Source organism: Camponotus floridanus, unplaced genomic scaffold, assembly GCF_003227725.1.
Source record: "Camponotus floridanus strain SB8 unplaced genomic scaffold, Cflo_v7.5 scaffold93, whole genome shotgun sequence".
Classification (NCBI taxonomy): domain Eukaryota; kingdom Metazoa; phylum Arthropoda; class Insecta; order Hymenoptera; family Formicidae; genus Camponotus; species Camponotus floridanus.
This window is the reverse complement of record NW_020229864.1, coordinates 208,884-221,293: the sequence shown is the minus strand read 5'-3', so window position 1 is coordinate 221,293 and position 12,410 is coordinate 208,884. Positions and strand designations below refer to the sequence as shown.

The window sequence follows — 12,410 nt, the reverse complement described above, 5'->3', positions numbered from 1 at the left end:
TTGCTCACTTATCTTTGCGTCGTTTTTGTCCCACGATGGTGACATCTTTGTCGCACTCGAAGCACTATCCTTTTCCCACACGTAGCGCTGTCCTTCTCACATCACCGTCTTCTTTCCGCGGATCCTCCTTCACTGCGCGGACCCCCTCGTCCATCGCTCCCGCCGCGGATCCCGCTTCACGGCGCGGACCTCCTTGTCCATCGCTCGCGCCGTGGATCCACCTTTACTGCGCGGACCCCTTCGTCCATCGCTCGCGCTGCGGATCCCTCTTCCCTGCGCGTGACGTCACCCACCGAGCGCCGCGGTTCCTCCTTCCCTGCGCGTGACGTCACTCCCCCCCGCACCGCGGTTCCCCTCGCGCCTCACCCCCCTGAGAGGACCGGAGTTAGAATCCGCATAGTCTTACTACTTCTGTCTTTAAATTCACATGCATCGACCGTTCGAAGAAACTGCAAGCACAATTGTCCGCAGATGCTCTGATTGTAAGTTTGGACAGGTGTATAATTGTACTGTATCTTCGTTACGTTTCGTCCGAAATATCGCACCAGTTCATTCGGTGGTTGAAGATTGCCGAAACTGTCGAAATATTGTGACGTGACGCTTTTTAAGCTCCGTCACCATTGCCCTGTCGAGGGGAAGTAGCGTGCGCGAGGTCGTCCCTCGCGCCTGAGAGGAAATCTAAACTGATTGTAATTCGATTATCTAGACTTTTTAGCTTGAATGTAAGATCCGTGAATAGAGTGCGGCTGCTGTGCGTGCGTGCGATACCGCCATTTGTATATGAAGATACAGCGAAATACCGAGAGGAGAAGAAGCCATACCGGAAGATACCGAAAATACCGCAAGAAAACAAAAGGTCATGTAATGAGATCTCGCGCCGTAGCTATTCTTAATTCTGCAAAATATTAAAACCGAATAATTTCAGATTAAAAGACGGCAGAACATCCGGACGATGGAGCTAAAGACAACCTCCCAGGCGGCCGACTGGGGAATGAAGAAGATTCCGAAAAAAACGAGGATACGGCCTGGCCAGCCGGTCCCGCCTCCAAGAATCAGAAATACCGTCAGATACCGTCGCCCGTGGATCTGGGCCCCTGCGTAAGGGCAACGCCGTCCAACAGCTGTAACTATGAAGGGGACGGAGAATCAACCCCCGTTCCTTCGAAAATTGATGGAAGATCGACGCGGGATCCGAGGACCTTGCGGACGCAGTTCATATTCTTCACTGTGCGGTGAGTCGTGAACCGACGAGGACGACCCTAGTGCGAACTTAGACGATCGACGTGGAAGCCGCCACCGAAAACTGTAAGCCGCCGCACAGGCAATCTCTTGATTTTCTCTCCCGGAAACAGCTGGCGTCAATTCTGTGTACCGTCGCAGGGCGACGGTCTTCTCGCACTATCGTCGAAGAAAGCCTGTGTGTTTATCTCGCGTTAGTTACCGGACGCCAGCTGACACCGGGGGTCGCCGATTTGTCCCTCTCAGGGTGTCCGTACCGCCAGTCACGTGCCGTACAGTAAAATTCCGTACCGTTTCGTATCAAATCTTGTATCGTGCCGTTTTAATATCGTTTAGGTTATCGTTGCGTTCCGTGCCGAATTTAAGTCCTAGCGTGACGTGGCAATTTTGAACGTTTCGTATCGTGTACCGAAAAGCGGGATTTACGCGGAAAATTTCTTCGCGAGCCGAGTTACCGTAAATAAGAAAACGGCTCCGCAAGAATATTATTCAACGCGAAATCTTCGCTGAAACATATTACTGTTATCGTTTTTTTTCCTTTCCTTGAGATTCTATTGTTCGAACATCGAGTCATTATTGCCGAGTATAAAAGGTCGCGATAAGACCATTGAATAAAGTAAACATTTTTCCGCATAAACATTCTTGGAATTACCGTTAAGTCTAGCCTTTGTTTTCTGTCGAAAATATATTGTACAATATCATCGCCGATTAGGGAAATTCGATTCGATTTATATCGAAATTTTATAAAGCCCGTCAGTCGGCAAAACTATATTAAAATTATATCCATTTGTGATCTATTAGTCGTCATTAGCCGTTATTAATTGTCTGCAGTGAAAGTTACCGTCAAATATTGTATAAAGTCTAATTCGATTTATCTCGAAATTCTACGTGAGGCTCGTGCCTCCAAGAGTGTTCCGTAATCGTACGCGTATGCTGTAGTCTGATCGTAGATCTTCTCTTATAATTGATTACCGCTGATTACCGTTGATTATCGCAGGAAAATTAATCCATATTATATCGAAATCTGTTAGCGAGGTTGGTGCCTCTGCGTATGTTCCGAAATCTGACGTAATTCGTTCTTGAGTTTTATCGAATATTTCGCCGCTAATGATTAACTGATCTTTCTCATCACAATTCGAGAGATATTATGTTCGTTTATTTTGAATAGTTCGTTATCACTGTTATTATACTTGACCTTCGCGTCATCCGTTATAAATTGTAAGCCCTCTGTTTCGCAAACTCATCTTATAGATCGTTATCGTCCGAGATTTATCTGTTCTTTCTTTTACTTTTTTTTTGTATTTACCGAATCTTATATATCATATTATTCTTGTCTCTGTTACATTATTTCTTCTGTATTATAACTGTTTAATATATTCTAAGTAATTGTAAGTAAGATTAACTCAGTGTCGATTATTTCTTTCTCCCACACCTTATCTAGCGTTCTCTCTCTGTATAAAATTCGCAAAGAACCTTGCCCCTCTGCCACATACTGAGCCCTGGGTTACCGGATCTTGCCGTTTCCGTATCGTTATCGTGGCGCGGAAATACCGCGCCTGGCGCCCAATTATCTTCTTAATTTCAGGAAATACGTTACCGCATTATAAGTTACCGCACCGTAATTTGGAGATATCGCTTAAAACCTGATACCATTAAATACCGTATCGGCCAAAACTTGCACGCTGCCCCTCGGGATCGGCGTTTTCGAGGTGGACAACGGCGTTGCAATATATAACGCGATTCCCCCTCTTCGCTTATGCTACCCAATGAGTACCTGATCCTTCGACGCTATCCAAACGATGCTGCTCTCGTTTTGATAAATATCACCGATCGGTAAAGAGTTGCGCATGAAGACGCCTCTAAAATATGGAATGCGCATACGTTTTGCCAATTGTAGCAATTGTACATTGGTAGTTGCGTCCTGTGACATTTTTAGCGTCTCTTTGACGTTTTTTTTTCTCATTGAGGCTCCTCGTCCGTATTTGTAAGGAGTGAGATATAATCCGCGGCGTAAATACTAGGCGGCTTGTCGCGCGTCGGGCAAAGCAGTAGAATGTGCGTATCGTGAAGATGTTGCAAGTATTCGAGATCGACTTCGAGGATATAGCCTGTAGGGGAATCTAGCGCTATAGATGATGCGTCAAAATTCGACACGTCGTCGACCCATCGAAAATCGATATAAGGCAACGGTTGGCACATTGCCCATCCGTATAAATTAATAACGTCAAAATACATCAAGTACGATGATGGTTTCGATGGATCGTACGACTCCATGTACTTGTTATTAGCGCGCGCGTATCTGTTAGAACATTGACTTATTGTTAGACCACCGCATATACCACGTTCAATAAACATAACCATGTCGATATCTGTAAGCAGCTCGAACGTAATCTTCGTATGCTTTAACATGGCGTCCCACGTGTATCCGGAGAGAATATAGTAATACGCGGAGTTAAGTCCGTAACTTTTGATGCAACTATCGCGAAAGTTTTCGAAAATATCGGCTAATAACAAGATGTTGATTTTCAGATACAAATCGCTATATACGCCCAGCGTTTGAATGGAGAATCGCATCCAGATGTTTTCGGCGTGCGTGTAATCATTCTCTGATATAGTTTTACCGGTCAACGAACTGTAAAACGATTCGCGCGGTGGTAAACGTGTATCTTGCAACTTGTCCACAGAGTCGATGTATTCGTACGAAAGGACACCCTTCCGTGTTAATAAATTGAAATTTTCGGTTGATAAATTTTGAAATTCTGATTTTAAAATTTTGAGCTTATCTTTATCTAAAAATGATGCCAATTTGTCGAGACTCGATGCAAGAAATTTGTACGAATCGATGAAGCGTAATTTTACATGATTTTTCCAATTGTTTTCCTTAAGGTCAACATTTTTCGTAAACGATATATATTTTTCTTTCGTTATCGGAAGTAACTCGACTTTCCCTTCAAACGCCGTAGCTATATCCTCGATAATAAAATGTGAATCATAACCGGATAAATTGTGAAAGACTATGGGAATACAAAAAGAGTCTTTGTAATTTAAATTATAATTTGAATGCGCGGGACTTCTGTACCGCCCGGTCAAATGACAATGATCGCGAACGCGTGTATCGTCTTCCGCGAACGATTTTTCGCATATGTGACATTGAGTAGCGTGATAAAATTTTTTCCGTTCTTGGAACGTCAAATCTACTATGGAGACATTAATCGATAAAATATTCTTAACGCGAATCGCTAAATTTTTAAGATCTTCGACGAACCATGCTACAATCGGCGCTACGACGCGAATGATACGCCGATAAAAATTCATCGTACGAACAATGTACATAATAAGCTATGCTAAATACTTGGTAATGTTGGTACAATTTTTGTTGTTCTTCCTCCGTCTTGGCCAGAACACATTCCAGGTCGGCGTACACGACGGATGGAATCAGCTCCTTCCGATTGAAGTTGTTGAATTTGAGCCACTTGTCCTTATCGCTCGGCAATCGCATAGCGCAGTCATTCATCTCACGACAGTCGATCGTATGTGACTGCAACTTGTCATCTGAACTAAAATAATGCAGGCATCTGTAAAAGAAAAAAATTTTTTTTAATTAAGATTTGAACAATTTGTTATATAAATTATAATTATTTGAATTATATAAATTAAACTTACCGGTCACAGATATATTTCTTGTGATCTTTTTTGCTCAACTGTGAACCGACAAGTCGCGATAGATTCTTGATCCACGCGAAATGTCCGACGCTGTTGTTACCGTCTTCCACGTATAGCAAGTTGATGTGCTTATCCCGCTTCTGCTTCGAAAGACGTACCGGGGCAATGTTGTTCTCTTTCTCGATGCTGTACACGTTGATCGAGATACTGTTTGCGAGTTCAAATTTTTTAATTTGATTCACAGTCACTGGAAACTCAATGTCCCGAAGATTTAGCACTGTCGCGTAAGGTGGGTACGATGATTCCCGTTCCACCTTTCTTTCTGCGGGATATAGAGCGGCGACCACTGCTCACGCGAAACATGCATTGTCTTTAGACTGTACGTTAACCACCGCTCTCTTCATCGCAATCTCTCGCGGCAATTTAATATAACATCCCGCACGCATTGGATTATATTTATTAATATTCACAGTCAAATTCTGTATTCGCGACAATGCCCAGCCACTATCGCGTTCCTGAAATTCGTCCAGCGATGCTAGATTGGGCTCGATAACGCGGCGCACGAGTTCACAGTTTCTCGTATTTATACTTTTATTTGTACACTTATCACCCGACACAAATTCATCGTTAAACACTGTATTCATTTTTACACTGTTGTGTCTTTCTATAACGTCTTGGATTTGCTCGAGCACAATGTCTTTGGCATCCTCGAGAAATTGACGAGGTTCGATATGGTTTGCATTAATCACAGCACTGGTCAAAATACGGCTATCGAACGCGGTATCGATCTCTCGCCAAACGAGTCTTTCCGCGTTATTATCATTGCTGTAATCATCACCACTGGGAATAAATCGTTTCTGCAATCGAGTTTTTGCACCTTCGAGTCGCGCGATTTTAGCCACCAGAGATTGTCTATTTCTGATCGAGAGTCGCGGACGCTTAACACGACTGCGTTCTTCGAGCTCTTTGATCAATTCCTCGCAACGTTGCAGCCATGCAAAATACTCACTGTCACCCAAGGTGGCAATTTGGCGAGATCGCTCCATTAAATCGCATTCAGTCTGCTCGATGTTTTCCATTTCTTCCTGTCTTTTTTTACACTGTCACAGTTTTCTACGGAGCACTTGCACGTGACTTTTGCATACACACGATAAACAACCGTTCGCTATCTTGAATGTGAAATCGCGCAAAAATCTTTCTAACAGGACACCACTATACTCTCCTACAACCGGCGTGTCGATGCGCTCAAATCACAATGACTTGATGCGCTTCAATCATCCCTGTATTTCATCTAAACCTTTTTATCTTTGTGTAAAATAAATAAGTATGGTGTATCGTAATAATTATTTTTTATTTACATCTCAGAAAAAATTCGTTTTCTCTCACACGCGTGGCAAGAGCACAAAGCAGTCGAACATCGGCGTTGATACGTTGCAATTCTTCCAAGAAAAAATATGGAAAATAATTTTGGGTCGGCCCTAATATCCAATCCTCTTCAAATATCGCTGTTTACCAGCCGGACATCGGCTTATGTAATATTGTACTTTTATTTTATACTTGTGATAAAAAACATCCAACACGTCCCCAAGCATTCCCCACGCTTCCGTACTATGATTTGATATGTTTCAATCCTCCTCCTCCTCCTTATATATATTTCGTCCAATCCTTTCTCATCTTTTGAATGTGGGAAGCGAAGGTACAACGCAGAAAGAGCATGAACATCGGTAGAAAAAAAAAGAAAAGAAAAAAAAAGAAAAAAGAAAAGAAAAGGTTGGGCCCTAAGATGCAATCCTCTTCCAAGAAATACCGCTATATATTGTTTATGTTAAAAATATATAAAACGAAGAGGAGTCTGCTGCATTAGAGTATCATTTCTTTCGTTGCTCTTCTGTGTTTCGGTAATCTTGTGCAATGGCTGAAGAAAACGTAATTTTCATCGATGATGATTACGATATGGATCCAGTTGTGCCTGAGAGGATGGAGATAGAGAGAGAGGAGAGAGAGATGGATATTGGTGATCTCCATGAATTATCAGACGAGGATGGGTCTGATATAGAAATAGAACCCTTGACAGACAGTGACTACGATAGTGACGATAGTGACGATGGTGATGAATTATTGCAAAAGAAACAACGACACTTAGACTTACTCGAAATATTAACATTAAACAAAGAAATAAAAATATGTTGTATATCATACTATTATGAGGAAAATGGATCGAAATATTACGTTGAATGCTTTCTCAGACTATCGTTTCTATTTGTAGAAGCTACTTCTGTTCGGGTACATCAATGTATACAGGGTGACCCATTTTAACTTAGGCAGCCAAATAACTCGAAAAATAAGCACACTACGAAAAAATGATTAGAATCAAAATTTCGTCATTTCGAGGGGGACGTACAATGACGTTAAAATCAGCCCCCCCACCTCTCCCCCTGGGCGGTGAGGGGAGGCAAGTTTGAAATCTTAAATGGAATCCCCTATTTTTCATTGCATATTCTTGTAGCTTATCTCGAGAGCTTTCCAAAACACTATAATTAAGTACCTTTTTATTAAGTACTTTTTGAGTTATAAGGCTTGAAATAATTTCTTAATTTTACATAAACCATAAAATATCTAGTAAACCATTCATTTTTCGATTATCTTACCTTCATACTTTTATGTACAAAATAATGAGAGGAATCAATTGGTGTAAAGAAAACACATAGTTGTTTCTGAGAAAAAATATGTAATTTGCAATTAACAATTCCATATTTTTTCTTAAAAACAACTGTATGTTTTCTTTACACCAATTGATTCCTCTCATTATTTTGTACATAAAAGTATGAAGGTAAGATAATCGAAAAATGAATGGTTTACTAGATATTTTATGGTTTATGTAAAATTAAGAAATTATTTTAAGCCTTATAACTCAAAAAGTACTTAATAAAAAGGTACTTAATTATAGTGTTTTGGAAAGCTCTCGAGATAAGCTACAAGAATATGCAATGAAAAATAGGGGGTTCCATTTAAGATTTCAAACTTGCCCCCCTCACCGCCCAGGGGAAGGGGTGGGGGGGCTGATTTTAACGTCATTGTACGTCCCCCTCGAAATGACGAAATTTTGATTCTAACCATTTTTTCGTAGTGTGCTTATTTTTCGAGTTATTTGGCTGCCTAAGTTAAAATGGGTCACCCTGTATATTATCAACATTTGACCGATATGTCCTGCAAAGAGTGCAGGAAATCTTTGCATCAAATAATGCCGTGCGACATGTGCTCTCTTTGCAAACATTAAAATATATGAGTCATGGATAACATTGTAAGTATCTTTTAATTAATTAAAGTATTTTTTAATTTATTATACCGGGTGATTCAAAATAACCCCTGTGTCCGTGAAATGACACATTATTGAGTCAATTTTAAGACAATTTTTCCTTTTGCAAAATTTTGTCCGAAGCTTAGTTTTCGAATTATTAAAGAAAGTAGTTAACGCATGACGGGTCGGATACAAGAGGCAGGCAAGGATGACGCGATTCACCGTCAGACGCGGGCGCTTACGCGGGGCGCCTGCTGCGATCAGCTGGTCGCTATACACATACAGACACACATGCGAACACATACATTCTCTCTCTGTCTGCTGTCTGTCTGTCTGTCTCTCTCTCTCTCTCTCTCTCTCTCTCTTTTATTCGCTCACTCACCTGTAATTTTTTTTTTTTTTACGAGAGAGGGGAAAATGCATTTTATGCATACCCACTGGTCGATCCAGTGAGTTATGTGGGACTCGAGTACCAAGTCGAATTACCAACTCGGTACACCCTACCCACTAAAACCCCTCTCTTTTCACGAATTTTCTTTGACACATTGTCCTTCCCGAGAGATCCGTTTTCACATAACGTCAAAAAATAGTTATTATTACCTTGTTCGATGACTTCTGATGTATTGCTGTAATTGCTTGAAGGAGAAATGAATTTTCCGATAGATCGTACGTTCTCAAATTTGTAACAATGCATCCCGGTGCATCGTTACGATTCCCGGTAGAACATCCGCCGGAAGCTGCCGCCCGGCAGAACACCCGCCGGGCAGAGGCAGGGTGCTATCCTACTCCGATACTTATTGGAAGGCAGACTATTCACAGTATACACTGACCACAAACCACTAATACGCTTTCAAAAAAGATCTACTCCAGAGTTCATCGAGACAAGCGAGAGTACATAGGGCAATTCACTACAGACATCCAACACATCGAAGGAAAGAACAACACGGTGGCCGATACACTATCACGAGTTGAGGTTATACACACAGCGGTAGAACTAAAGACAATAACTCACGAGCAACAAAGCGACACAGAATTAGAAAAGTTGTTGAGAAGCGAAGGAAAAATTAAACTAACACGCATTGAGATACTAGGATCAACGGAAACAATGTGGTGCGACACAAACACGCCAATTGTACGACCATACGTGCTCAAAAATTTAAGAAGGCAAGTTTTTCTGTATCTACAGGGTGACCCATTTTAACTTAGGCAGCCAAATAACTCGAAAAATAAGCACACTACGAAAAAATGGTTAGAATCAAAATTTCGTCATTTCGAGGGGGACGTACAATGGCGTTAAAATCAGCCCCCCCACCCCTCCCCCTGGGCGGTGAGGGGGGGCAAGTTTGAAATCTTAAATGGAACCCTATATTTTTCATTGCATATTCTTGTAGCTTATCTCGAGAGCTTTCCAAAACACTATAATTAAGTACCTTTTTATTAAGTACTTTTTGAGTTATAAGGCTTAAAATAATTTCTTAATTTTACATAAACCATAAAATATCTAGTAAACCATTCATTTTTCGATTATCTTACCTTCATACTTTTATGTACAAAATAATGAGAGGAATCAATTGGTGTAAAGAAAACATACAGTTGTTTTTAAGAAAAAATATGGAATTGTTAATTGCAAATTACATATTTTTTCTTAGAAACAACTATGTGTTTTCTTTACACCAATTGATTCCTCTCATTATTTTGTACATAAAAGTATGAAGGTAAGATAATCGAAAAATGAATGGTTTACTAGATATTTTATGGTTTATGTAAAATTAAGAAATTATTTTAAGCCTTATAACTCAAAAAGTACTTAATAAAAAGGTACTTAATTATAGTGTTTTGGAAAGCTCTCGAGATAAGCTACAAGAATATGCAATGAAAAATATAGGGTTCCATTTAAGATTTCAAACTTGCCCCCCCTCACCGCCCAGGGGGAGGGGTGGGGAGGATGATTTTAACGTCATTGTACGTCCCCCTCGAAATGACGAAATTTTGATTCTAACCATTTTTTCGTAGTGTGCTTATTTTTCGAGTTATTTGGCTGCCTAAGTTAAAATGGGTCACCCTGTATATGGACTGGCTCACCTAGGGACGAAAGCATCAGCAAAACTGATTAAAGAAAGATACGTCTAACCAAAAATTCAGCAGGACTGCATGAACTGGGCAAAATCATGCGTACAATGCCAGAAAGCAAAAATTACGAGGCACAATCATACTCAACCAGGGACCTTCAAACAACCAACACAAAGATTTCAACACATATATACAGACATAGTGGGATCACTGCCGAAGAAGGACACAAATACTGCCTCACCATCATGGACAGATTCATGCGGTGGGCAGAAACAGTCCCAATAACATTACAGCAGAAACCGTCGCTACACATCTTTTCAGACTGGATAGCACGATTCGGCACACCAGCTCGAATAACTATGGACCAGGGCCGGCAATTCGAGGCCGAGCTATTCCAGAGCCTAACAAAGATGACGTGCACGAAGCATATTAGAACGACAGCTTACCATCCCGAGGCAAAGGAAATGGTAGAAAGATTCCACCGTCAAATGAAGGCGGCCAAATCAGATGCCACGAAACGGAGGCATGGACTCAAACACTACCGGTTATCCTCTTCGGCATCAGGGCAGCCTGGAAAGAAGATCTGAAATCCACACCAGCCGAGATGGTTTACGGAGAACTAATCCGATTACCAGGACAGTTCTGCGAACACAGTAAGGATTACGAAAACGAGGACACGTTAGTAACCAGGCTTCGGCGAACAATGGCATGACTACAACCGCAGATCAAACGGCACGGACAGAAAGCAACATTCGTTTTCAAGGACATGGAGACGGCTTCACACATGTTCGTGCGACACGACGCACCAGCAGAGGCCTTCCACCAGCCTTACGACGGTTCCCATGAGGTTTTGAACAGAGGCAGTAAGACCTACAAACTCAGAATCAGAGGAAAGACAATCAACATCGCGGTGGATAGGCTAAAACCAGCTTACATTCTGACTGAGGAGCCTTCCACCAACGAGCAGCTCAAGTCAAACACTGAGACCACAAGAACAACCAGGTCAGAACGAATGGTGCGCCAGTCTGTCCAATTCGCACCAACATGAATCAACCGAGGGCCTTAATATAACCAGGGGGGTCCTGTGGCGTTCTGTCATACGCCACAAAGGCGTCCCAGCGTACAATGCCGAGCGTACGGCAACCCACACGCGCAACACGCGCACGGTAGCGCGAGTAGTTAGGGGATTCCCCCGGTCCGGAATCGCGACCGACAGATGGCCTGGCGCGGAATCTAGTTTCGCGTAAGTGAGGTCCGGCGAGAGCAGTATATAAGACCGAGCGCCGCAGGCTGAAATCGAGTCTCAGCTCGCGTAGTCACCAGAGTAGTTCACTTAACACTACAACAAGCCTGAGCACTTCTTTTTGGATATCGGGAGCTTACACTTCCGAATCATACGCCGCCAGCAGAGTCGCATTCCTCGACCAGCGTCAACGCCCCGATCACCAGGGCCAGTACGACCGTCGTCCAGTGCAGCCGTCGAGCCGGAAAGGAGAGTCTCATTTGCAATTCTACCGTAGACGCTGCAGCCCATTGATCTGGAACCGCCTCGTTACCAGGTCACCACGAGAACTACTAACAACGTGGGACATCAGGATCAGGCGATACACATCACCGCCCGGATCGTAGACATTCCCGAAGGCGCTGTTTCCTCTGCCTCCTTCTCCAGTAGGCCGGACCTCGCAGGGGACGCAAACTGTTCCTGTCAGCCGAATTCACAGGGGAGTACAGGTGACGCAGACACCCACGACAACGATGGACCAGAAAACTCAGTCCGACTCCGACTGGGAGACGCCCACGAGCACAGCGGCACAAACGGAACCAGAGACGAGCCGTAAAGACGAGGTGGACGAGAAAAACAACAGCTCCTGGGGTCCCTCCTTTATACGAAAGCGACTCCGCGAATAACCTATCGCGAACGCCTATATACCAACGGTCCTTTTCAGGACCATGTAAATAGACGTGTAAAATAAATCTGTACATAGATTACCATACTACGATTTCTGTGATTTAAGCGTATCCCTCTTTCAACGATCAATCCTGCGGCTGATTTTCGAACTCTCCCGGTTAAGAGATAGAAACGAACACGCCACATATACGCTATACGACATTATCTAAAATCTCTGTATATATTTATAGC

General features: G+C 42.6%; 1 pseudogene; it reads right to left on the bottom strand.

The window, feature by feature from the left end:
- Positions 1-3,560: 3,560 nt before the first annotated feature.
- Positions 3,561-5,348, bottom strand: LOC112639845 (annotated as a pseudogene).
- Between the last annotated feature and the right edge of the window lie 7,062 nt (positions 5,349-12,410).